This window comes from Mchenga conophoros, linkage group LG3 (genome assembly GCF_057382185.1).
Source record: "Mchenga conophoros isolate Kocher_MC1m ecotype Shallow Benthic linkage group LG3, M_conophoros_male_GT1.1, whole genome shotgun sequence".
NCBI lineage: Eukaryota > Metazoa > Chordata > Actinopteri > Cichliformes > Cichlidae > Mchenga > Mchenga conophoros.
This window is the reverse complement of record NC_140528.1, coordinates 85,335,554-85,360,630: the sequence shown is the minus strand read 5'-3', so window position 1 is coordinate 85,360,630 and position 25,077 is coordinate 85,335,554. Positions and strand designations below refer to the sequence as shown.

The following is a 25,077-nucleotide window of genomic DNA, read 5'->3' as shown; positions in this document are numbered from 1 at the left end:
TGTTGTACATGGCCACAGCTAGCAGCACAGGGCCTGGTTTGGTGAAGATGGCCTCGGCCAGAAGCGCAGGGCCTGGTGTGATGTGAGTGGCCTGAGCAAGAGCCACAGGCCCTGGTGTGGTGTACGTGGCCTCAGCCAGCAGCCACAGGCCTGGTGTGGTGTAAGTCGCCTCAGCCAGAAGCCACAGGCCCTGGTGTGGTGTAAGTGGCCTCAGCCAGCAGCCACAGGCCCTGGTGTGGTGTAAGTGGCCTGAGCAAGAGCCACAGGCCCTGGTGTGGTGTAAGTGGCCTCAACCAGCAGCCACAGGCCCTGGTGTGGTGTAAGTGGCCTGAGCAAGTGCCACAGGCCCTGGTGTGGTGTAAGTGGCCTCAATAGCAAATAAGGCCCTGGTGTGGTGTAAGTGGCCTGAGCAAGAACCACAGGGCCTGGTTTGGTGAAGATGGCCTCGGCCAGAAGCGCAGGGCCTGGTGTGATGTGAGTGGCCTGAGCAAGAGCCACAGGCCCTGGTGTGGTGTAAGTGGCCTCAGCCAGCAGCCACAGGCCCTGGTGTGGTGTAAGTGGCCTCAGCCAGAAGCCACATGCACTGGTGTGGTGTAAGTGGCCTCAGCCAGCAGCAAAAGGGCCCTGGTGTGGTGTAGGTGGCCTCAGCCAGCAGCCACAGGCCCTGGTGTGGTGTAAGTGGCCTCAATAGCAACTAAGGCCCTGGTGTGGTGTAAGTGGCTTCAGCCAGCAGCCACAGGCCCTGGTGTGGTGTAAGTGGCCTCAGCCAGCAGCCACAGGCCCTGGTGTGGTGTAGGTGGCCTCAGCCAGCAGCCACAGGCCCTGGTGTGGTGTAAGTGGCCTCAATAGCAACTAAGGCCCTGGTGTGGTGTAAGTGGCTTCAGCCAGCAGCCACAGGCTCTGGTGTGGTGTAACTGGCCTCAGCCAGCAGCCACAGGCCCTGGTGTGGTGTAAGTGGCCTCAGCCAGAGCCACAGGCCCTGATGTGGTGTAAGTGGCCTCAGCCAGCAGCCACAGGCCCTGGTGTGGTGTAAGTGGCCTCAGCCAGTGCCACAGGCCCTGGTGTGGTGTAAGTGGCCTGAGCAAGAGCCACAGACCATGGTGTGGTGTAATTGGCCTCAATAGCAACTAAGGCCCTGGTGTGGTGTAAGTGGCCTCAGCCAGCAGCCACAGGCCTGGTGTGGTGTAAGTGGCCTCAGCCAGCAGCCACAGGCCCTGGTGTGGTGTAAGTGGCCTCAGCCAGTGCCACAGGCCCTGGTGTGGTGTAATTGGCCTCAATAGCAACTAAGGCCCTGGTGTGGTGTAAGTGGCCTGAGCAAGAGCCACATACCCTGGTGTGGTGTAATTGGCCTCAATAGCAACTAAGGCCCTGGTGTGGTGTAGGTGGCCTCAGCCAGCAGCCACAGGCCCTGGTGTGGTGTAAGTGGCCTCAGCCAGAGCAACAGGCCCTGATGTGGTGTAAGTGGCCCCAGCCGGTCACTCAGGCCCTGGTGTGGTGTAGGTGGCATCAGCTAGCAGCCACAGGCCCTGGTGTGGTGTAAGTGGCCTCAGCCAGTGCCACAGGCCCTGGTGTGGTGTAAGTGGCCTGAGCAAGAGCCACAGACCCTGGTGTGGTGTAATTGGCCTCAATAGCAACTAAGGCCCTGGGTGTGGTGTAGGTGGCCTCAGCCAGCAGCCACAGGCCCTGGTGTGGTGTAAGTGGCCTCAGCCAGCAGCCACAGGCCCTGGTGTGGTGTAAGTGGCATCAGCTAGCAGCACAAGACATTGGAAAACAGCCAAAAGCAATGTCGTTAATGTGCCCTCATTAATGGGGAGCTGCTTTTGGTCTTTTAATACACCCTTCTCTGGATCAAAAGCGGTTCAATGACATGAAAATGAAAGGCTTACAGCACCAGGTATTCCCAGGCAGTCTCCCATCCAAGTACTAACAAGCCCAGCCCTGCTTAGCTTCCCGAGATCAGACGAGGTCAGGCGTGCTCACGGTGGTATGGCCGTAAGCTGCTGGCTCCAGCACAATGTCTCAATTTATGGATTCAAGTGATTAGGTGGCAAGTACCTGAAGTTACGAAGACAATGCTATAACCATACCTGCATGTTTGCATAATACCCTAACCCAAAGGCTCAGTTTGGCATTTATCCAACAGCACAGGCCCTGGATTGTTGAAGATGGCCTCAGGAACCAGCACAGGGCCTGGTGTGTTGTACATGGCCACAGCAAGGAGCACAGGGCCTGGTTTGGTGAAGATGGCCTCGGCCAGAAGCGCAGGGCCTGGTGTGGTGTAAGTCGCCTCAGCCAGAAGCCACAGGCACTGGTGTGGTGTAAGTGGCCTAAGCCAGAGCCACAGGCCCTGGTGTGGTGTAAGTGGCCTCAATAGCAAATAAGGCCCTGGTGTGATATGAGTGGCCTGAGCAAGAGCCACAGGCCCTGGTGTGGTGTAAGTGGCATGAGCAAGAGCCACAGGCCCTGGTGTGGTGTAAGTGGCCTGAGCAAGAGCCAGAGGCCCTGGTGTGGTGTAGGTGGCCTCAGCCAGCAGCCACAGGCCCTGGTGTGGTGTAGGTGGCCTCAGCCAGCAGCCACAAGCCCTTGTGTGGTGTAAGTGGCCTCAGCCAGCAGCCACAGGCCCTGGTGTGGTGTAAGTGGCCTCAGCCAGTGCCACAGGCCCTGGTGTGGTGTAAGTGGCCTGAGCAAGAGCCACAGACCATGGTGTGGTGTAATTGGCCTCAATAGCAACTAAGGCCCTGGTGTGGTGTAAGTGGCCTCAGCCAGCAGCCACAGGCCCTGGTGTGGTGTAAGTGGCCTCAGCCAGAGGCCACAGGCCCTGGTGTGGTGTAAGTGGCCTCAGCCAGAGCCACAGGCCCTGATGTGGTGTAAGTGGCCCCAGCCGGTCACTCAGGCCCTGGTGTGGTGTAGGTGGCATCAGCTAGCAGCACAAGACATTGGAAAACAGCCAAAAGCAATGTCGTTAATGTGCCCTCATTAATGGGCAGCTGCTTTTGGTCTTTTAATACACCCCTTCTCTGGATCAAAAGCGGTTCAATGACATGAAAATGAAAGGCTTACAGCACCAGGTATTCCCAGGCAGGCTCCCATCCAAGTACTAACCAAGCCCAGCCCTGCTCAGCTTCCGAGATCAGACGAGGTCGGGCGTGCTCAGGGTGGTATGGCCGTAAGCTGCTGCCCCAGCACAATGTCTCAATTTATGGATTCAGGTGATTAGGTGGCAAGTACCTGAAGTTACGAAGACAATCCTATAACCCTACCTTCATGTTTGCATAATACCCTAACCCAAAGGCTCAGTTTAGCATTTATCCAACAGCACAGGCCCTGGATTGTTGAAGATGGCCTCAGGAACCAGCACAGGGCCTGGTGTGTTGTACATGGCCACAGCTAGCAGCACAGGGCCTGGTTTGGTGAAGATGGCCTCGGCCAGAAGCGCAGGGCCTGGTGTGATGTGAGTGGCCTGAGCAAGAGCCACAGGCCCTGGTGTGGTGTACGTGGCCTCAGCCAGCAGCCACAGGCCTGGTGTGGTGTAAGTCGCCTCAGCCAGAAGCCACAGGCCCTGGTGTGGTGTAAGTGGCCTCAGCCAGCAGCCACAGGCCCTGGTGTGGTGTAAGTGGCCTGAGCAAGAGCCACAGGCCCTGGTGTGGTGTAAGTGGCCTCAACCAGCAGCCACAGGCCCTGGTGTGGTGTAAGTGGCCTGAGCAAGTGCCACAGGCCCTGGTGTGGTGTAAGTGGCCTCAATAGCAAATAAGCCCTGGTGTGGTGTAAGTGGCCTGAGCAAGAACCACAGGGCCTGGTTTGGTGAAGATGGCCTCGGCCAGAAGCGCAGGGCCTGGTGTGATGTGAGTGGCCTGAGCAAGAGCCACAGGCCCTGGTGTGGTGTAAGTGGCCTCAGCCAGCAGCCACAGGCCCTGGTGTGGTGTAAGTGGCCTCAGCCAGAAGCCACATGCACTGGTGTGGTGTAAGTGGCCTCAGCCAGCAGCAAAAGGGCCCTGGTGTGGTGTAGGTGGCCTCAGCCAGCAGCCACAGGCCCTGGTGTGGTGTAAGTGGCCTCAATAGCAACTAAGGCCCTGGTGTGGTGTAAGTGGCTTCAGCCAGCAGCCACAGGCCCTGGTGTGGTGTAAGTGGCCTCAGCCAGCAGCCACAGGCCCTGGTGTGGTGTAGGTGGCCTCAGCCAGCAGCCACAGGCCCTGGTGTGGTGTAAGTGGCCTCAATAGCAACTAAGGCCCTGGTGTGGTGTAAGTGGCTTCAGCCAGCAGCCACAGGCTCTGGTGTGGTGTAACTGGCCTCAGCCAGCAGCCACAGGCCCTGGTGTGGTGTAAGTGGCCTCAGCCAGAGCCACAGGCCCTGATGTGGTGTAAGTGGCCTCAGCCAGCAGCCACAGGCCCTGGTGTGGTGTAAGTGGCCTCAGCCAGTGCCACAGGCCCTGGTGTGGTGTAAGTGGCCTGAGCAAGAGCCACAGACCATGGTGTGGTGTAATTGGCCTCAATAGCAACTAAGGCCCTGGTGTGGTGTAAGTGGCCTCAGCCAGCAGCCACAGGCCCTGGTGTGGTGTAAGTGGCCTCAGCCAGCAGCCACAGGCCCTGGTGTGGTGTAAGTGGCCTCAGCCAGTGCCACAGGCCCTGGTGTGGTGTAATTGGCCTCAATAGCAACTAAGGCCCTGGTGTGGTGTAAGTGGCCTGAGCAAGAGCCACATACCCTGGTGTGGTGTAATTGGCCTCAATAGCAACTAAGGCCCTGGTGTGGTGTAGGTGGCCTCAGCCAGCAGCCACAGGCCCTGGTGTGGTGTAAGTGGCCCTCAGCCAGAGCAACAGGCCCTGATGTGGTGTAAGTGGCCCCAGCCGGTCACTCAGGCCCTGGTGTGGTGTAGGTGGCATCAGCTAGCAGCCACAGGCCCTGGTGTGGTGTAAGTGGCCTCAGCCAGTGCCACAGGCCCTGGTGTGGTGTAAGTGGCCTGAGCAAGAGCCACAGACCCTGGTGTGGTGTAATTGGCCTCAATAGCAACTAAGGCCCTGGTGTGGTGTAGGTGGCCTCAGCCAGCAGCCACAGGCCCTGGTGTGGTGTAAGTGGCCTCAGCCAGCAGCCACAGGCCCTGGTGTGGTGTAAGTGGCATCAGCTAGCAGCACAAGACATTGGAAAACAGCCAAAAGCAATGTCGTTAATGTGCCCTCATTAATGGGGAGCTGCTTTTGGTCTTTTAATACACCCCTTCTCTGGATCAAAAGCGGTTCAATGACATGAAAATGAAAGGCTTACAGCACCAGGTATTCCCAGGCAGTCTCCCATCCAAGTACTAACCAAGCCCAGCCCTGCTTAGCTTCCGAGATCAGACGAGGTCAGGCGTGCTCACGGTGGTATGGCCGTAAGCTGCTGGCTCCAGCACAATGTCTCAATTTATGGATTCAAGTGATTAGGTGGCAAGTACCTGAAGTTACGAAGACAATGCTATAACCATACCTGCATGTTTGCATAATACCCTAACCCAAAGGCTCAGTTTGGCATTTATCCAACAGCACAGGCCCTGGATTGTTGAAGATGGCCTCAGGAACCAGCACAGGGCCTGGTGTGTTGTACATGGCCACAGCAAGGAGCACAGGGCCTGGTTTGGTGGAAGATGGCCTCGGCCAGAAGCGCAGGGCCTGGTGTGGTGTAAGTCGCCTCAGCCAGAAGCCACAGGCACTGGTGTGGTGTAAGTGGCCTAAGCCAGAGCCACAGGCCTGGTGTGGTGTAAGTGGCCTCAATAGCAAATAAGGCCCTGGTGTGGTGTAAGTGGCCTGAGCAAGACCACAGGGCCTGGTTTGGTGAAGATGGCCTCGGCCAGAAGCACAGGGCCTGGTGTGATGTGAGTGGCCTGAGCAAGAGCCACAGGCCCTGGTGTGGTGTAAGTGGCCCCAGCCGGTCACTCAGGCCCTGGTGTGGTGTAGGTGGCCTCAATAGCAACTAAGGCCCTGGTGTGGTGTAAGTGGCTTCAGCCAGCAGCCACAGGCTCTGGTGTGGTGTAACTGGCCTCAATAGCAACTAAGGCCCTGGTGTGGTGTAAGTGGCTTCAGCCAGCAGCCACAGGCTCTGGTGTGGTGTAACTGGCCTCAGCCAGCAGCCACAGGCCCTGGTGTGGTGTAAGTGGCCTCAGCCAGAGCCACAGGCCCTGATGTGGTGTAAGTGGCCCCAGCCGGTCACTCAGGCCCTGGTGTGGTGTAGGTGGCATCAGCTAGCAGCACAAGACATTGGAAAACAGCCAAAGCAGTGTCGTTAATGTGCCCTCATTAATGGGCAGCTGCTTTTGGTCTTTTAATACACCCCTTCTCTGGATCAAAAGCGGTTCAATGACATGAAAATGAAAGGCTTACAGCACCAGGTATTCCCAGGCAGTCTCCCATCCAAGTACTAACCAAGCCCAGCCCTGCTTAGCTTCCGAGATCAGACGAGGTCGGGCGTGCTCAGGGGTGGTATGGCCGTAAGCTGCTGGCTCCAGCACAATGTTCTCAATTTATGGATTCAAGTGATTAGGTGGCAAGTACCTGAAGTTACGAAGACAATGCTATAACCATACCTGCATGTTTGCATAATACCCTAACCCAAAGGCTCAGTTTGGCATTTATCCAACAGCACAGGCCTGGATTGTTGAAGATGGCCTCAGGAACCAGCACAGGGCCTGGTGTGTTGTACATGGCCACAGCAAGGAGCACAGGGCTGGTTTGGTGAAGATGGCCTCGGCCAGAAGCGCAGGGCCTGGTGTGATGTGAGTGGCCTGAGCAAGAGCCACAGGCCTTGGTGTGGTGTAAGTGGCCTCAGCCAGCAGCCACAGGCCCTGGTGTGGTGTAAGTCGCCTCAGCCAGAAGCCACAGGCACTGGTGTGGTGTAAGTGGCCTCAGCCAGCAGCAAAGGGCCCTGGTGTGGTGTAAGTCGCCTCAGCCAGCAGCCACAGGCCCTGGTGTGGTGTAGGTGGCCTCAGCCAGCAGCCACAGGCCCTGGTGTGGTGTAAGTGGCCTCAGCCAGCAGCCACAGGCCCTGGTGTGGTGTAAGTGGCCTCAGCCAGCAGCCACAGGCCCTGGTGTGGTGTAAGTGGCCTCAGCCAGTGCCACAGGCCCTGGTGTGGTGTAAGTGGCCTGAGCAAGAGCCACAGACCCTGGTGGTGGTGTAATTGGCCTCAGCCAGCAGCCACAGGCCCTGGTGTGGTGTAAGTCGCCTCAGACAGAAGCCACAGGCCCTGGTGTGGTGTAGGTGGCCTCAGCCACCAGCCACAGGCCCTGGTGTGGTGTAAGTGGCCTCAGCCAGCAGCCACAGGCCCTGGTGTGGTGTAAGTGGCCTCAGCCAGCAGCCACAGGCCCTGTGTGGTGTAAGTGGCCTCAGCCAGTGCCACAGGCCCTGGTGTGGTGTAAGTGGCCTGAGCAAGAGCCACAGGCCCTGGTGTGGGTGTAAGTGGCCTGAGCAAGAGCCACAGACCCTGGTGTGGTGTAATTGGCCTCAATAGCAACTAATGCCCTGGTGTGGTGTAGGTGGCCTCAGCCAGCAGCCACAGGCCCTGGTGTGGTGAAAGTGGCCTCAGCCAGAGCCACAGGCCCTGATGTGGTGTAAGTGGCCCCAGCCGGTCCCTCAGGCCCTTGTGTGGTGTAGGTTGCATCAGCTAGCAGCACAAGACATTGGAAAAGAGCCAAAAGCAGTGTCGTTATGTGCCCTCATTAATGGGCAGCTGCTTTTGGTCTTTTAATACACCCCTTCTCTGGATCAAAAGCGGTTCAATGACATGAAAATCAAAGGCTTACAGTACCAGGTATTCCCAGGCAGTCTCCCATCCAAGTACTAACCAAGCCCAGCCCTGCTTAGCTTCCGAGATCAGACGAGGTCAGGCGTGCTCAGGGTGGTATGGCCGTAAGCTGCTGGCTCCAGCACAATGTCTCAATTTATGGATTCAAGTGATTAGGTGGCAAGTACCTGAAGTTACGAAGACAATGCTATAACCATACCTGCATGTTTGCATAAATACCCTAACCCAAAGGCTCAGTTTGGCATTTATCCAACAGCACAGGCCCTGGATTGTTGAAGATGGCCTCAGGAACCAGCACAGGGCCTGATGTGTTGTACATGGCCACAGCAAGCAGCACAGGGCCTGGTTTGGTGAAGATGGCCTCGGCCAGAAGCACAGGGCCTGGTGTGATGTGAGTGGCCTGAGCAAGAGCCACAGGCCCTGGTGTGGTGTAAGTGGAATCAGCCAGCAGCCACAGGCCCTGGTGTGGTTTAAGTGGCCTGAGCCAGAGCCACAGGCCCTGGTGTGGTGTAACTGGCCTTGAATAGCAAATAAGGCCCTGGTGTGGTGTAAGTGGCCTCAGCCAGAGCCACAGGCCCTGGTGTGGTGTAAGTGGCCTCAATAGCAACTAAGGCCCTGTGTGGTGTAAGTGGCCTCAGCCAACAGCCACAGGCCCTGGTATGGTGTAAGTGGCCTCAGCCAGCAGCCACAGGCCCTGGTGTGGTGTAAGTGGCCAGAAGCGCAGGGCCTGGTGTGATGTGAGTGGCCTGAGCAAGAGCCACAGACCCTGGTGTGGTGTAATTGGCCTCAATAGCAACTAAGGCCCTGGTGTGGTGTATGTGGCCTCAGCCAGCAGCCACAGGCCCTGGTGTGGTGTAACTGGCCTCAGCCAGCAGCCACAGGCCCTGGTGTGGTGTAAGTGGCCTCAGCCAGAGCACAGGCCCTGATGTGGTGTAAGTCGCCTCAGCTAGCAGCACAGGGCCTGGTTTGGTGAAGATGGCCTCGGCCAGAAGCGCAGGGCCTGGTGTGATGTGAGTGGCCTGAGCAAGAGCCACAGGCCCTGGTGTGTTGTAGGTGGCCTCAGCCAGCAGCCACAGGCCCTGGTGTGGTGTAGGTGGCCTCAGCCAGCAGCCACAGGCCCTGGTGTGGTGTAAGTGGCCTCAGCCAGTGCCACAGGCCCTGGTGTGGTGTAATTGGCCTCAATAGCAACTAAGGCCCTGGTGTGGTGTAAGTGGCCTGAGCAAGAGCCACATACCCTGGTGTGGTGTAATTGGCCTCAATAGCAACTAAGGCCCTGGTGTGGTGTAGGTGGCCTCAGCCAGCAGCCACAGGCCCTGGTGTGGTGTAAGTGGCCTCAGCCAGAGCAACAGGCCCTGATGTGGTGTAAGTGGCCCAAGCCGGTCACTCAGGCCCTGGTGTGGTGTAGGTGGCATCAGCTAGCAGCACAAGACATTGGAAAACAGCCAAAAGCAATGTCGTTAATGTGCCCTCATTAATGGGGAGCTGCTTCTGGTCTTTTAATACACCCCTTCTCTGGATCAAAAGCGGTTCAATGACATGAAAAATGCAAGGCTTACAGCACCAGGTATTGCCAGGAAGTCTCCCATCCAAGTACTAAACAAGCCCAGCCCTGCTTAGCTTCCGAGATCAGACGAGGTCGGCGTGCTCAGGTGGTATGGCCGTAAGCTGCTGGCCCCAGCACAAGTCTCAATTTATGGATTCAAGTGATTAGGTGCAAGTACCTGAAGTTACGAAGACAATCCTATAACCATACCTGCATGTTTGCATAATACCCTAACCAAAAGGCTCAGTTTGGCATTTATCCAACAGCACAGGCCCTGGATTGTTGAAGATGGCCTCAAGAACCAGCAAAGGACCTGGTGTGTTTTACATGGCCACAGCAAGCAGCACAGGGCCTGGTTTGGTGAAGATGGCCTCAGCAAGCAGCCACAGGCCCTGGTTTGGTGTAAGTGGCCTCAGCTAGCAGCCACAGGCCCTGGTGTGGTGTGAGTGGCCTCAGCCAGCAGCCACAGGCCCTGGTGTGGTCTAAGTGGCCTCAGCCAGTGCCACAGGCCCTGGTGTGGTGTAAGTGGCCTGAGCAAGAGCCACAGGCCCTGGTGTGGTGTAAGTGGCCTCAGCCAGCAGCCACAGGCCCTGGTGTGGTGTAAGTGGCCTGAGCAAGTGCCACAGGCCCTGGTGTGGTGTAAGTGGCCTAAGCAAGAGCCACAGGCCCTGGTGTGGTGTAAGTGGCCTCAATAGCAAATAAGGCCCTGGTGTGGTGTAAGTGGCCTGAGCAAGAACCACAGGGCCTGGTTTGGTGAAGATGGCCTCGGCCAGAAGCGCAGGGCCTGGTGTGATGTGAGTGGCCTGAGCAAGAGCCACAGGCCCTGGTGTGGTGTAAGTGGCCTCAGCCAGCAGCCACAGGCCCTGGTGTGGTGTAATTGGCCTCAGCCAGAAGCCACAGGCACTGGTGTGGTGTAAGTGGCCTCAGCCAGCAGCAAAAGGGCCCTGGTGTGGTGTAGGTGGCCTCAGCCAGCAGCCACAGGCCCTGGTGTGGTGTAAGTGGCCTCAATAGCAACTAAGGCCCTGGTGTGGTGTAAGTGGCTTCAGCCAGCAGCCACAGGCCCTGGTGTGGTGTAAGTGGCCTCAGCCAGCAGCCACAGGCCCCTGGTGTGGTGTAGGTGGCCTCAGCCAGCAGCCACAGGCCCTGGTGTGGTGTAAGTGGCCTCAATAGCAACTAAGGCCCTGGTGTGGTGTAAGTGGCTTCAGCCAGCAGCCACAGGCTCTGGTGTGGTGTAACTGGCCTCAGCCAGCAGCCACAGGCCCTGGTGTGGTGTAAGTGGCCACAGCCGGTCACTCAGGCCCTGGTGTGGTCTAAGTGGCCTCAGCCAGCAGCCACAGGCCCTGGTGTGGTGTAAGTGGCCTCAGCCAGTGCCACAGGCCCTGGTGTGGTGTAAGTGGCCTGAGCAAGAGCCACAGGCCCTGGTGTGGTGTAAGTGGCCTGAGCAAGAGCCACAGACCCTGGTGTGGTGTAATTGGCCTCAATAGCAACTAATGCCCTGGTGTGGTGTAGGTGGCCTCAGCCAGCAGCCACAGGCCCTGGTGTGGTGTAAGTGGAATGAGCAAGAGCCACAGGCCCTGGTGTGGTGTAAGTGGCCTGAGCAAGAGCCACAGACCCTGGTGTGGTGTAAGTGGCCTCAATAGCAAATAAGGCCCTGGTGTGGTGTAAGTGGCCTGAGCAAGAACCACAGGGCCTGGTTTGGTGAAGATGGCCTCGGCCAGAAGCGCAGGGCCTGGTGTGATGTGAGTGGCCTGAGCAAGAGCCACAGGCCCTGGTGTGGTGTAAGTGGCCTCAGCCAGCAGCCACAGGCCCCTGGTGTGGTGTAAGTGGCCTCAGCCAGAAGCCACAGGCACTGGTGTGGTGTAAGTGGCCTCAGCCAGCAGCAAAAGGGCCCTGGTGTGGTGTAGGTGGCCTCAGCCAGCAGCCACAGGCCCTGGTGTGGTGTAAGTGGCCTCAATAGCAACTAAGGCCCTGGTGTGGTGTAAGTGGCTTCAGCCAGCAGCCACAGGCCCTGGTGTGGTGTAAGTGGCCTCAGCCAGCAGCCACAGGCCCTGGTGTGGTGTAGGTGGCCTCAGCCAGCAGCCACAGGCCCTGGTGTGGTGTAAGTGGCCTCAATAGCAACTAAGGCCCTGGTGTGGTGTAAGTGGCTTCAGCCAGCAGCCACAGGCTCTGGTGTGGTGTAACTGGCCTCAGCCAGCAGCCACAGGCCCTGATGTGGTGTAAGTGGCCCCAGCCGGTCACTCAGGCCCTGGTGTGGTGTAGGTGGCATCAGCCAGCAGCCACAGCCCTGGTGTGGTGTAAGTCGCCTCAGCCAGAAGCCACAGGCACTGGTGTGGTGTAAGTGGCCTCAGCCAGCAGCAAAAGGGCCCTGGTGTGGTGTAAGTCGCCTCAGCCATCTCCCACAGGCCCTGGTGTGGTGTAGGTGGCCTCAGCCAGCAGCCACAGGCCCTGGTGTGGTGTAAGTGGCCTCAGCCAGCAGCCACAGGCCCTGTTGTGGTGTAAGTGGCTTCAGCCAGCAGCCACAGGCCCTGGTGTGGTGTAAGTGGCCTCAGCCAGTGCCACAGGCCCTGGTGTGGTGTAAGTGGCCTGAGCAAGAGCCACAGACCCTGGTGTGGTATAATTGGCCTCAGCCAGCAGCCACAGGCCCTGGTGTGGTGTAAGTCGCCTCAGACAGAAGCCACAGGCACTGGTGTGGTGTAAGTGGCCTCAGCCAGCAGCAAAAGGGCCCTGGTGTGGTATAAGTCGCCTCAGCCAGCAGCCACAGGCCCTGGTGTGGTGTAGGTGGCCTCAGCCAGCAGCCACAGGCCCTGGTGTGGTGTAAGTGGCCTGAGCAAGAGCCACATACCCTGGTGTGGTGTAATTGGCCTCAATAGCAACTAATGCCCTGGTGTGGTGTAAGTGGCCTCAGCCAGCAGCCACAGGCCCTGGTGTGGTGTAAGTGGCCTCAGCCAGAGCCACAGGCCCTGATGTGGTGTAAGTGGCCCCAGCCGGTCACTCAGGCCCTGGTGTGGTGTAGGTGGCATCAGCTAGCAGCACAAGACATTGGAAAACAGCCAAAAGCAATGTCGTTAATGTGCCCTCATTAATGGGCAGCTGCTTTTGGTCTTTTAATACACCCCTTCTCTGGATCAAAAGCGGTTCAATGACATTAAAATGAAAGGCTTACAGCACCAGGTATTCCCAGGCAGTCTCCTATCCAAGTACTAACCAAGCCCAGCCCTGCTCAGCTTCCGAGATCAGACGAGGTCGGGCGTGCTCAGGGTGGTATGGCCGTAAGCTGCTGGGCCCAGCACAATGTCTCAATTTATGGATTCAGGTGATTAGGTGGCAAGTACCTGAAGTTACGAAGACAATCCTATAACCCTACCTTCATGTTTGCATAATACCCTAACCCAAAGGCTCAGTTTAGCATTTATCCAACAGCACAGGCCCTGGATTGTTGAAGATGGCCTCAGGAACCAGCACAGGGCCTGGTGTGTTGTACATGGCCACAGCTAGCAGCACAGGGCCTGGTTTGGTGAAGATGGCCTCGGCCAGAAGCGCAGGGCCTGGTGTGATGTGAGTGGCCTGAGCAAGAGCCACAGGCCCTGGTGTGGTGTAATTGGCCTCAATAGCAACTAAGGCCCTGGTGTGGTCTAAGTGGCCTGAGCAAGAGCCACATACCCTGGTGTGGTGTAATTGGCCTCAATAGCAACTAAGGCCCTGGTGTGGTGTAGGTGGCCTCAGCCAGCAGCCACAGGCCCTGGTGTGGTGTAAGTGGCCTCAGCCAGAGCAACAGGCCCTGATGTGGTGTAAGTGGCCCCAGCCGGTCACTCAGGCCCTGGTGTGGTGTAGGTGGCATCAGCTAGCAGCACAAGACATTGGAAAACAGCCAAAAGCAATGTCGTTAATGTGCCCTCATTAATGGGGAGCTGCTTCTGGTCTTTTAATACACCCCTTCTCTGGATCAAAAGCGGTTCAATGACATGAAAATGAAAGGCTTACAGCACCAGGTATTCCCAGGCAGTCTCCCATCCAAGTACTAACCAAGCCCAGCCCTGCTTAGCTTCCGAGATCAGACGAGGTCGGGCGTGCTCAGGGTGGTATGGCCGTAAGCTGCTGGCCCCAGCACAATGTCTCAATTTATGGATTCAAGTGATTAGGTGGCAAGTACCTGAAGTTACGAAGACAATCCTATAACCATACCTGCATGTTTGCATAATACCCTAACCAAAAGGCTCAGTTTGGCATTTATCCAACAGCACAGGGCCCTGGATTGTTGAAGATGGCCTCAAGAACCAGCACAGGACCTGGTGTGTTTTACATGGCCACAGCAAGCAGCACAGGGCCTGGTTTGGTGAAGATGGCCTCAGCAGGCAGCCACAGGCCCTGGTTTGGTGTAAGTGGCCTCAGCTAGCAGCCACAGGCCCTGGTGTGGTGTGAGTGGCCTCAGCCAGCAGCCACAGGCCCTGGTGTGGTCTAAGTGGCCTCAGCCAGTGCCACAGGCCCTGGTGTGGTGTAAGTGGCCTAAGCCAGAGCCACAGGCCCTGGTGTGGTGTAAGTGGCCTCAATAGCAAATAAGGCCCTGGTGTGGTGTAAGTGGCCTGAGCAAGAACCACAGGGCCTGGTTTGGTGAAGATGGCCTCGGCCAGAAGCGCAGGGCCTGGTGTGATGTGAGTGGCCTGAGCAAGAGCCACAGGCCCTGGTGTGGTGTAAGTGGCCTCATTCAGCAGCCACAGGCCCTGGTGTGGTGTAAGTGGCCTCAGCCAGGAGCCACATGCACTGGTGTGGTGTAAGTGGCCTCAGCCAGCAGCAAAAGGGCCCTGGTGTGGTGTAGGTGGCCTCAGCCAGCAGCCACAGGCCCTGGTGTGGTGTAAGTGGCATCAATAGCAACTAAGGCCCTGGTGTGGTGTAGGTGGCCTCAGCCAGCAGCCACAGGCCCTGGTGTGGTGTAAGTGGCCTCAGCCAGAGCAACAGGCCCTGATGTGGTGTAAGTGGCCCCAGCCGGTCACTCAGGCCCTGGTGTGGTGTAGGTGGCATCAGCTAGCAGCCACAGGCCCTGGTGTGGTGTAAGTGGCCTCAGCCAGTGCCACAGGCCCTGGTGTGGTGTAAGTGGCCTGAGCAAGAGCCACAGACCCTGGTGTGGTGTAATTGGCCTCAATAGCAACTAAGGCCCTGGTGTGGTGTAGGTGGCCTCAGCCAGCAGCCACAGGCCCTGGTGTGGTGTAAGTGGCCTCAGCCAGCAGCCACAGGCCCTGGTGTGGTGTAAGTGGCATCAGCTAGCAGCACAAGACATTGGAAAACAGCCAAAAGCAATGTCGTTAATGTGCCCTCATTAATGGGGAGCTGCTTTTGGTCTTTTAATACACCCCTTCTCTGGATCAAAAGCGGTTCAATGACATGAAAATGAAAGGCTTACAGCACCAGGTATTCCCAGGCAGTCTCCCATCCAAGTACTAACCAAGCCCAGCCCTGCTTAGCTTCCGAGATCAGACGAGGTCGGGCGTGCTCACGGTGGTATGGCCGAAAGCTGCTGGCTCCAGCACAATGTCTCAATTTATGGATTCAAGTGATTAGGTGGCAAGTACCTGAAGTTACGAAGACAATCCTATAACCATACCTGCATGTTTGCATAATACCCTAACCCAAAGGCTCAGTTTGGCATTTATCCAACAGCACAGGCCCTGGATTGTTGAAGATGGCCTCAAGAACCAGCACAGGACCTGGTGTGTTTTACATGGCCACAGCAAGCAGCACAGGGCCTGGTTTGGTGAAGATGGCCTCAGCAAGCAGCCACAGGCCCTGGTTTGGTGTAAGTGGCCTCAGCCAGCAGCCACAGGCCCTGGTGTGGTGTAAGTGGCCTCAGCCAGCAGCCACAGGCCCTGGTGTGGTCTAAGTGGCCTCAGCCAGTGCCACAGGCCCTGGTGTGGTGTAAGTGGCCTGAGTAAGAGCCACAGGCCCTGGTGTGGTGTAAGTGGCCTCAGCCAGCAGCCACAGGCCCTGGTGTGGTGTAAGTGGCCTGAGCAAGTGCCACAGGCCCTGGTGTGGTGTAAGTGGCCTAAGCCAGAGCCACAGGCCCTGGTGTGGTGTAAGTGGCCTGAGCAAGAGCCACAGGGCCTGGTTTGGTGAAGATGGCCTCGGCCAGAAGCGCAGGGCCTGGTGTGATGTGAGTGGCCTGAGCAAGAGCCACAGGCCCTGGTGTGGTGTAAGTGGCCTCAGCCAGCAGCCACAGGCCCTGGTGTGGTGTAAGTCGCCTCAGCCAGAAGCCACAGGCACTGGTGTGGTGTAAGTGGCCTCAGCCAGCAGCAAAAGGGCCCTGGTGTGGTGTAAGTCGCCTCAGCCAGCAGCCACAGGCCCTGGTGTGGTGTAGATGGCCTCAGCCAGCAGCCACAGGCCCTGGTGTGGTGTAAGTGGCCTCAGCCAGCAGCCACAGGCCCTGGTGTGGTCTAAGTGGCCTCAGCCAGAAGCACAGGGCCTGGTGTGATATGAGTGGCCTCAGCAAGAGCCACAGGCCCTGGTGTGGTGTAAGTGGCCTGAGCAAGAGCCACAGGCCCTGGTGTGGTGTAAGTGGCCTGAGCAAGAGCCACAGGCCCTGGTGTGGTGTAGGTGGCCTCAGCCAGCAGCCACAGGCCCTGGTGTGGTGTAGGTGGCCTCAGCCAGCAGCCACAAGCCCTTGTGTGGTGTAAGTGGCCTCAGCCAGCAGCCACAGGCCCTGGTGTGGTGTAAGTGGCCTCGGCCAGTGCCACAGGCCCTGGTGTGGTGTAAGTGGCCTGAGCAAGAGCCACAGACCATGGTGTGGTGTAATTGGCCTCAATAGCAACTAAGGCCCTGGTGTGGTGTAAGTGGCCTCAGCCAGAGCCACAGGCCCTGATGTGGTGTAAGTGGCCCCAGCCGGTCACTCAGGCCCTGGTGTGGTGTAAGTGGCCTGAGCAAGAGCCACAGGCCCTGGTGTGGTGTAAGTGGCCTCAGCCAGCAGCCACAGGCCCTGGTGTGGTGTAAGTGGCCTGAGCAAGTGCCACAGGCCCTGGTGTGGTGTAAGTGGCCTGAGCAAGTGCCACAGGCCCTGGTGTGGTGTAAGTGGCCTCAATAGCAAATAAGGCCCTGGTGTGGTGTAAGTGGCCTGAGCAAGAACCACAGGGCCTGGTTTGGTGAAGATGGCCTCGGCCAGAAGCGCAGGGCCTGGTGTGATGTGAGTGGCCTGAGCAAGAGCCACAGGCCCTGGTGTGGTGTAAGTGGCCTCAGCCAGCAGCCACAGGCCCTGGTGTGGTGTAAGTGGCCTCAGCCAGAAGCCACAGGCACTGGTGTGGTGTAAGTGGCCTCAGCCAGCAGCAAAAGGGCCCTGGTGTGGTGTAGGTGGCCTCAGCCAGCAGCCACAGGCCCTGGTGTGGTGTAAGTGGCCTCAATAGCAACTAAGGCCCTGGTGTGGTGTAAGTGGCCTGAGCCAGAGCCACAGGCCCTGGTGTGGTGTAACTGGCCTGAATAGCAAATAAGGCCCTGGTGTGGTGTAAGTGGCCTCAGCCAGAGCCACAGGCCCTGGTGTGGTGTAAGTGGCCTCAATAGCAACTAAGGCCCTGGTGTGGTGTAAGTGGCCTCAGCCAACAGCCACAGGCCCTGGTATGGTGTAAGTGGCCTCAGCCAGCAGCCACAGGCCCTGGTGTGGTGTAAGTGGCCAGAAGCGCAGGGCCTGGTGTGATGTGAGTGGCCTGAGCAAGAGCCACAGACCCTGGTGTGGTGTAATTGGCCTCAATAGCAACTAAGGCCCTGGTGTGGTGTATGTGGCCTCAGCCAGCAGCCACAGGCCCTGGTGTGGTGTAAGTGGCCTCAGCCAGAGCCACAGGCCCTGATGTGGTGTAAGTCGCCTCAGCTAGCAGCACAGGGCCTGGTTTGGTGAAGATGGCCTCGGCCAGAAGCGCAGGGCCTGGTGTGATGTGAGTGGCCTGAGCAAGAGCCACAGGCCCTGGTGTGTTGTAAGTGGCCTCAGCCAGCAGCCACAGGCCCTGGTGTGGTGTAGGTGGCCTCAGCCAGCAGCCACAGGCCCTGGTGTGGTGTAAGTGGCCTCAGCCAGTGCCACAGGCCCTGGTGTGGTGTAATTGGCCTCAATAGCAACTAAGGCCCTGGTGTGGTGTAAGTGGCCTGAGCAAGAGCCACATACCCTGGTGTGGTGTAATTGGCCTCAATAGCAACTAAGGCCCTGGTGTGGTGTAGGTGGCCTCAGCCAGCAGCCACAGGCCCTGGTGTGGTGTAAGTGGCCTCAGCCAGAGCAACAGGCCCTGATGTGGTGTAAGTGGCCCAAGCCGGTCACTCAGGCCCTGGTGTGGTGTAGGTGGCATCAGCTAGCAGCACAAGACATTGGAAAACAGCCAAAAGCAATGTCGTTAATGTGCCCTCATTAATGGGGAGCTGCTTCTGGTCTTTTAATACACCCCTTCTCTGGATCAAAAGCGGTTCAATGACATGAAAATGAAAGGCTTACAGCACCAGGTATTGCCAGGAAGTCTCCCATCCAAGTACTAAACAAGCCCAGCCCTGCTTAGCTTCCGAGATCAGACGAGGTCGGGCGTGCTCAGGGTGGTATGGCCGTAAGCTGCTGGCCCCAGCACAATGTCTCAATTTATGGATTCAAGTGATTAGGTGGCAAGTACCTGAAGTTACGAAGACAATCCTATAACCATACCTGCATGTTTGCATAATACCCTAACCAAAAGGCTCAGTTTGGCATTTATCCAACAGCACAGGCCCTGGATTGTTGAAGATGGCCTCAAGAACCAGCACAGGACCTGGTGTGTTTTACATGGCCACAGCAAGCAGCACAGGGCCTGGTTTGGTGAAGATGGCCTCAGCAAGCAGCCACAGGCCCTGGTTTGGTGTAAGTGGCCTCAGCTAGCAGCCACAGGCCCTGGTGTGGTGTGAGTGGCCTCAGCCAGCAGCCACAGGCCCTGGTGTGGTCTAAGTGGCCTCAGCCAGTGCCACAGGCCCTGGTGTGGTGTAAGTGGCCTGAGCAAGAGCCACAGGCCCTGGTGTGGTGTAAGTGGCCTCAGCCAGCAGCCACAGGCCCTGGTGTGGTGTAAGTGGCCTGAGCAAGTGCCACAGGCCCTGGTGTGGTGTAAGTGGCCTAAGCAAGAGCCACAGGCCCTGGTGTGGTGTAAGTGGCCTCAATAGCAAATAAGGCCCTGGTGTGGTGTAAGTGGCCTGAGCAAGAACCACAGGGCCTGGTTTGGTGAAGATGGCCTCGGCCAGAAGCGCAGGGCCTGGTGTGATGTGAGTGGCCTGAGCAAGAGCCACAGGCCCTGGTGTGGTGTAAGTGGCCTCAGCCAGCAGCCACAGGCCCTGGTGTGGTGTAATTGGCCTCAGCCAGAAGCCACAGGCACTGGTGTGGTGTAAGTGGCCTCAGCCAGCAGCAAAAGGGCCCTGGTGTGGTGTAGGTGGCCTCAGCCAGCAGCCACAGGCCCTGGTGTGGTGTAAGTGGCCTCAATAGCAACTAAGGCCCTGGTGTGGTGTAAGTGGCTTCAGCCAGCAGCCACAGGCCCTGGTGTGGTGTAAGTGGCCTCAGCCAGCAGCCACAGGCCCTGGTGTGGTGTAGGTGGCCTCAGCCAGCAGCCACAGGCCCTGGTGTGGTGTAAGTGGCCTCAATAGCAACTAAGGCCCTGGTGTGGTGTAAGTGGCTTCAGCCAGCAGCCACAGGCTCTGGTGTGGTGTAACTGGCCTCAGCCAGCAGCCACAGGCCCTGGTGTGGTGTAAGTGGCCACAGCCGGTCACTCAGGCCCTGGTGTGGTGTAAGTGGCCTCAGCCAGCAGCCACAGGCCCTGGTGTGGTGTAAGTGGCCTCAGCCAGTGCCACAGGCCCTGGTGTGGTGTAAGTGGCCTGAGCAAGAGCCACAGGCCCTGGTGTGGTGTAAGTGGCCTGAGCAAGAGCCACAGACCCTGGTGTGGTGTAATTGGCCTCAATAGCAACTAATGCCCTGGTGTGGTGTAGGTGGCCTCAGCCAGCAGCCACAGGCCCTGGTGTGGTGTAAGTGGAATGAGCAAGAGCCACAGGCCCTGGTGTGGTGTAAGTGGCCTGAGCAAGAGCCACAGACCCTGGTGTGGTGTAAGTGGCCTCAATAGCAAATAAGGCCCTGGTGTGGTGTAAGTGGCCTGAGCAAGAACCACAGGGCCTGGTTTGGTGAAGATGGCCTCGGCCAGAAGCGCAGGGCCTGGTGTGATGTGAGTGGCCTGAGCAAGAGCCACAGGCCCTGGTGTGGTGTAAGTGGCCTCAGCCAGCAGCCACAGGCCCTGGTGTGGTGTAAGTGGCCTCAGCCAGAAGCCACAGGCACTGGTGTGGTGTAAGTGGCCTCAGCCAGCAGCAAAAGGGCCCTGGTGTGGTGTAGGTGGCCTCAGCCAGCAGCCACAGGCCCTGGTGTGGTGTAAGTGGCCTCAATAGCAACTAAGGCCCTGGTGTGGTGTAAGTGGCTTCAGCCAGCAGCCACAGGCCCTGGTGTGGTGTAAGTGGCCTCAGCCAGCAGCCACAGGCCCTGGTGTGGTGTAGGTGGCCTCAGCCAGCAGCCACAGGCCCTGGTGTGGTGTAAGTGGCCTCAATAGCAACTAAGGCCCTGGTGTGGTGTAAGTGGCTTCAGCCAGCAGCCACAGGCTCTGGTGTGGTGTAACTGGCCTCAGCCAGCAGCCACAGGCCCTGATGTGGTGTAAGTGGCCCCAGCCGGTCACTCAGGCCCTGGTGTGGTGTAGGTGGCATCAGCCAGCAGCCACAGGCCCTGGTGTGGTGTAAGTCGCCTCAGCCAGAAGCCACAGGCACTGGTGTGGTGTAAGTGGCCTCAGCCAGCAGCAAAAGGGCCCTGGTGTGGTGTAAGTCGCCTCAGCCAGCAGCCACAGGCCCTGGTGTGGTGTAGGTGGCCTCAGCCAGCAGCCACAGGCCCTGGTGTGGTGTAAGTGGCCTCAGCCAGCAGCCACAGGCCCTGTTGTGGTGTAAGTGGCTTCAGCCAGCAGCCACAGGCCCTGGTGTGGTGTAAGTGGCCTCAGCCAGTGCCACAGGCCCTGGTGTGGTGTAAGTGGCCTGAGCAAGAGCCACAGACCCTGGTGTGGTATAATTGGCCTCAGCCAGCAGCCACAGGCCCTGGTGTGGTGTAAGTCGCCTCAGACAGAAGCCACAGGCACTGGTGTGGTGTAAGTGGCCTCAGCCAGCAGCAAAAGGGCCCTGGTGTGGTATAAGTCGCCTCAGCCAGCAGCCACAGGCCCTGGTGTGGTGTAGGTGGCCTCAGCCAGCAGCCACAGGCCCTGGTGTGGTGTAAGTGGCCTGAGCAAGAGCCACATACCCTGGTGTGGTGTAATTGGCCTCAATAGCAACTAATGCCCTGGTGTGGTGTAAGTGGCCTCAGCCAGCAGCCACAGGCCCTGGTGTGGTGTAAGTGGCCTCAGCCAGAGCCACAGGCCCTGATGTGGTGTAAGTGGCCCCAGCCGGTCACTCAGGCCCTGGTGTGGTGTAGGTGGCATCAGCTAGCAGCACAAGACATTGGAAAACAGCCAAAAGCAGTGTCGTTAATGTGCCCTCATTAATGGGCAGCTGCTTTTGGTCTTTTAATACACCCCTTCTCTGGATCAAAAGCGGTTCAATGACATTAAAATGAAAGGCTTACAGCACCAGGTATTCCCAGGCAGTCTCCCATCCAAGTACTAACCAAGCCCAGCCCTGCTCAGGTTCCGAGATCAGACGAGGTCGGGCGTGCTCAGGGTGGTATGGCCGTAAGCTGCTGGGCCCAGCACAATGTCTCAATTTATGGATTCAGGTGATTAGGTGGCAAGTACCTGAAGTTACGAAGACAATCCTATAACCCTACCTTCATGTTTGCATAATACCCTAACCCAAAGGCTCAGTTTAGCATTTATCCAACAGCACAGGCCCTGGATTGTTGAAGATGGCCTCAGGAACCAGCACAGGGCCTGGTGTGTTGTACATGGCCACAGCTAGCAGCACAGGGCCTGGTTTGGTGAAGATGGCCTCGGCCAGAAGCGCAGGGCCTGGTGTGATGTGAGTGGCCTGAGCAAGAGCCACAGGCCCTGGTGTGGTGTAATTGGCCTCAATAGCAACTAAGGCCCTGGTGTGGTGTAAGTGGCCTGAGCAAGAGCCACATACCCTGGTGTGGTGTAATTGGCCTCAATAGCAACTAAGGCCCTGGTGTGGTGTAGGTGGCCTCAGCCAGCAGCCACAGGCCCTGGTGTGGTGTAAGTGGCCTCAGCCAGAGCAACAGGCCCTGATGTGGTGTAAGTGGCCCCAGCCGGTCACTCAGGCCCTGGTGTGGTGTAGGTGGCATCAGCTAGCAGCACAAGACATTGGAAAACAGCCAAAAGCAATGTCGTTAATGTGCCCTCATTAATGGGGAGCTGCTTCTGGTCTTTTAATACACCCCTTCTCTGGATCAAAAGCGGTTCAATGACATGAAAATGAAAGGCTTACAGCACCAGGTATTCCCAGGCAGTCTCCCATCCAAGTACTAACCAAGCCCAGCCCTGCTTAGCTTCCGAGATCAGACGAGGTCGGGCGTGCTCAGGGTGGTATGGCTGTAAGCTGCTGGCCCCAGCACAATGTCTCAATTTATGGATTCAAGTGATTAGGTGGCAAGTACCTGAAGTTACGAAGACAATCCTATAACCATACCTGCATGTTTGCATAATACCCTAACCAAAAGGCTCAGTTTGGCATTTATCCAACAGCACAGGCCCTGGATTGTTGAAGATGGCCTCAAGAACCAGCACAGGACCTGGTGTGTTTTACATGGCCACAGCAAGCAGCACAGGGCCTGGTTTGGTGAAGATGGCCTCAGCAAGCAGCCACAGGCCCTGGTTTGGTGTAAGTGGCCTCAGCTAGCAGCCACAGGCCCTGGTGTGGTGTGAGTGGCCTCAGCCAGCAGCCACAGGCCCTGGTGTGGTCTAAGTGGCCTCAGCCAGTGCCACAGGCCCTGGTGTGGTGTAAGTGGCCTAAGCCAGAGCCACAGGCCCTGGTGTGGTGTAAGTGGCCTCAACAGCAAATAAGGCCCTGGTGTGGTGTAAGTGGCCTGAGCAAGAACCACAGGGCCTGGTTTGGTGAAGATGGCCTCGGCCAGAAGCGCAGGGCCTGGTGTGGTGTAAGTGGCCTCATTCAGCAGCCACAGGCCCTGGTGTGGTGTAAGTGGCCTCAGCCAGGAGCCACATGCACTGGTGTGGTGTAAGTGGCCTCAGCCAGCAGCAAAAGGGCCCTGGTGTGGTGTAGGTGGCCTCAGCCAGCAGCCACAGGCCCTGGTGTGGTGTAAGTGGCATCAATAGCAACTAAGGCCCTGGTGTGGTGTAAGTGGCTTCAGCCAGCAGCCACAGGCCCTGGTGTGGTGTAAGTGGCCTCAGCCAGCAGCCACAGGCCCTGGTGTGGTGTAGGTGGCCTCAGCCAGCAGCCACAGGCCCTGGTGTGGTGTAAGTGGCCTCAATAGCAACTAAGGCCCTGGTGTGGTGTAAGTGGCTTCAGCCAGCAGCCACAGGCTCTGGTGTGGTGTAACTGGCCTCAGCCAGCAGCCACAGGCCCTGGTGTGGTGTAAGTGGCCTCAGCCAGAGCCACAGGCCCTGATGTGGTGTAAGTGGCCCCAGCCGGTCACTCAGGCCCTGGTGTGGTGTAGGTGGCATCAGCTAGCAGCACAAGACATTGGAAAACAGCCAAAAGCAGTGTCGTTAATGTGCCCTCATTAATGGGCAGCTGCTTTTGGTCTTTTAATACACCCCTTCTCTGGATCAAAAGCGGTTCAATGATATGAAAATGAAAGGCTTACAGCACCAGGTATTCCCAGGTAGTCTCCCATCCAAGTACTAACCAAGCCCAGCCCTGCTTAGCTTCCGAGATCAGACGAGGTCGGGCGTGCTCACGGTGGTATGGCCGTAAGCTGCTGGCTCCAGCACAATGTCTCAATTTATGGATTCAAGTGATTAGGTGGCAAGTACCTGAAGTTACGAAGACAATGCTATAACCATACCTGCATGTTTGCATAATACCCTAACCCAAAGGCTCAGTTTGGCATTTATCCAACAGCACAGGCCCTGGATTGTTGAAGATGGCCTCAGGAACCAGCACAGGGCCTGGTGTGTTGTACATGGCCACAGCAAGGAGCACAGGGCCTGGTTTGGTGAAGATGGCCTCGGCCAGAAGCGCAGGGCCTGGTGTGATGTGAGTGGCCTGAGCAAGAGCCACAGGCCTTGGTGTGGTGTAAGTGGCCTCAGCCAGCAGCCACAGGCCCTGGTGTGGTGTAAGTCGCCTCAGCCAGAAGCCACAGGCACTGGTGTGGTGTAAGTGGCCTCAGCCAGCAGCCACAGGCCTGGTGTGGTGTAGGTGGCCTCAGCCAGCAGCCACAGGCCCTGGTGTGGTGTAGGTGGCCTCAGCCAGCAGCCACAGGCCCTGGTGTGGTGTAAGTGGCCTCAGCCAGCAGCCACAGGCCCTGGTGTGGTGTAAGTGGCCTGGAGCAAGAGCCACAGGCCCTGGTGTGGTGTAAGTGGCCTCAGCCAGCAGCCACAGGCCCTGGTGTGGTGTAAGTGGCCTGAGCAAGTGCCACAGGCCCTGGTGTGGTGTAAGTGGCCTGAGCAAGTGCCACAGGCCCTGGTGTGGTGTAAGTGGCCTCAATAGCAAATAAGGCCCTGGTGTGGTGTAAGTGGCCTGAGCAAGAACCACAGGGCCTGGTTTGGTGAAGATGGCCTCGGCCAGAAGCGCAGGGCCTGGTGTGATGTGAGTGGCCTGAGCAAGAGCCACAGGCCCTGGTGTGGTGTAAGTGGCCTCAGCCAGCAGCCACAGGCCCTGGTGTGGTGTAAGTGGCCTCAGCCAGAAGCCACAGGCACTGGTGTGGTGTAAGTGGCCTCAGCCAGCAGCAAAAGGGCCCTGGTGTGGTGTAGGTGGCCTCAGCCAGCAGCCACAGGCCCTGGTGTGGTGTAAGTGGCCTCAATAGCAACTAAGGCCCTGGTGTGGTGTAAGTGGCTTCAGCCAGCAGCCACAGGCCCTGGTGTGGTGTAGGTGGCCTCAGCCAGCAGCCACAGGCCCTGGTGTGGTGTAAGTGGCCTCAATAGCAACTAAGGCCCTGGTGTGGTGTAAGTGGCTTCAGCCAGCAGCCACAGGCTCTGGTGTGGTGTAACTGGCCTCAGCCAGCAGCCACAGGCCCTGATGTGGTGTAAGTGGCCCCCAGCCGGTCACTCAGGCCCTGGTGTGGTGTAGGTGGCATCAGCCAGCAGCCACAGGCCCTGGTGTGGTGTAAGTCGCCTCAGCCAGAAGCCACAGGCACTGGTGTGGTGTAAGTGGCCTCAGCCAGCAGCAAAAGGGCCCTGGTGTGGTGTAAGTCGCCTCAGCCAGCAGCCACAGGCCCTGGTGTGGTGTAGGTGGCCTCAGCCAGCAGCCACAGGCCCTGGTGTGGTGTAAGTGGCCTCAGCCAGCAGCCACAGGCCCTGTTGTGGTGTAAGTGGCCTCAGCCAGCAGCCACAGGCCCTGGTGTGGTGTAAGTGGCCTCAGCCAGTGCCACAGGCCCTGGTGTGGTGTAAGTGGCCTGAGCAAGAGCCACAGACCCTGGTGTGGTATAATTGGCCTCAGCCAGCAGCCACAGGCCCTGGTGTGGTGTAAGTCGCCTCAGACAGAAGCCACAGGCACTGGTGTGGTGTAAGTGGCTCAGCCAGCAGCAAAAGGGCCCTGGTGTGGTATAAGTCGCCTCAGCCAGCAGCCACAGGCCCTGGTGTGGTGTAGGTGGCCTCAGCCAGCAGCCACAGGCCCTGGTGTGGTGTAAGTGGCCTGAGCAAGAGCCACATACCTTGGT

General features: G+C 58.1%; 2 non-coding genes and 11 pseudogenes across 2 annotated transcripts; all 13 read right to left on the bottom strand.

The window, feature by feature from the left end:
* Window positions 1-1,879: 1,879 nt before the first annotated feature.
* On the bottom strand, window positions 1,880-1,998 carry LOC146581312 (5S ribosomal RNA; annotated as a pseudogene).
* Window positions 1,999-3,053: 1,055 nt separating this feature from the next.
* LOC146581311 (5S ribosomal RNA) lies at window positions 3,054-3,172 on the bottom strand (annotated as a pseudogene).
* A 2,077-nt stretch (window positions 3,173-5,249) lies between these two features.
* Window positions 5,250-5,368, bottom strand: LOC146581310 (5S ribosomal RNA; annotated as a pseudogene).
* A 972-nt stretch (window positions 5,369-6,340) lies between these two features.
* On the bottom strand, window positions 6,341-6,460 carry LOC146581309 (5S ribosomal RNA; annotated as a pseudogene).
* A 1,296-nt stretch (window positions 6,461-7,756) lies between these two features.
* On the bottom strand, window positions 7,757-7,875 carry LOC146581308 (5S ribosomal RNA; annotated as a pseudogene).
* A 1,439-nt stretch (window positions 7,876-9,314) lies between these two features.
* LOC146581307 (5S ribosomal RNA) lies at window positions 9,315-9,431 on the bottom strand (annotated as a pseudogene).
* Window positions 9,432-12,464: 3,033 nt separating this feature from the next.
* On the bottom strand, window positions 12,465-12,583 carry LOC146581306 (5S ribosomal RNA; annotated as a pseudogene).
* Window positions 12,584-13,282: 699 nt separating this feature from the next.
* LOC146581305 (5S ribosomal RNA) lies at window positions 13,283-13,401 on the bottom strand. Its single transcript, XR_014891864.1, has one exon. It is a non-coding gene; the product is annotated as a 5S ribosomal RNA (ribosomal RNA).
* Window positions 13,402-14,696: 1,295 nt separating this feature from the next.
* LOC146581304 (5S ribosomal RNA) lies at window positions 14,697-14,815 on the bottom strand (annotated as a pseudogene).
* Window positions 14,816-17,750: 2,935 nt separating this feature from the next.
* LOC146581303 (5S ribosomal RNA) lies at window positions 17,751-17,869 on the bottom strand (annotated as a pseudogene).
* Window positions 17,870-20,903: 3,034 nt separating this feature from the next.
* On the bottom strand, window positions 20,904-21,022 carry LOC146581302 (5S ribosomal RNA; annotated as a pseudogene).
* Window positions 21,023-21,721: 699 nt separating this feature from the next.
* Window positions 21,722-21,840, bottom strand: LOC146581301 (5S ribosomal RNA). The gene has a single exon (XR_014891908.1). It is a non-coding gene; the product is annotated as a 5S ribosomal RNA (ribosomal RNA).
* Window positions 21,841-23,057: 1,217 nt separating this feature from the next.
* Window positions 23,058-23,176, bottom strand: LOC146581300 (5S ribosomal RNA; annotated as a pseudogene).
* Window positions 23,177-25,077: the final 1,901 nt, after the last annotated feature.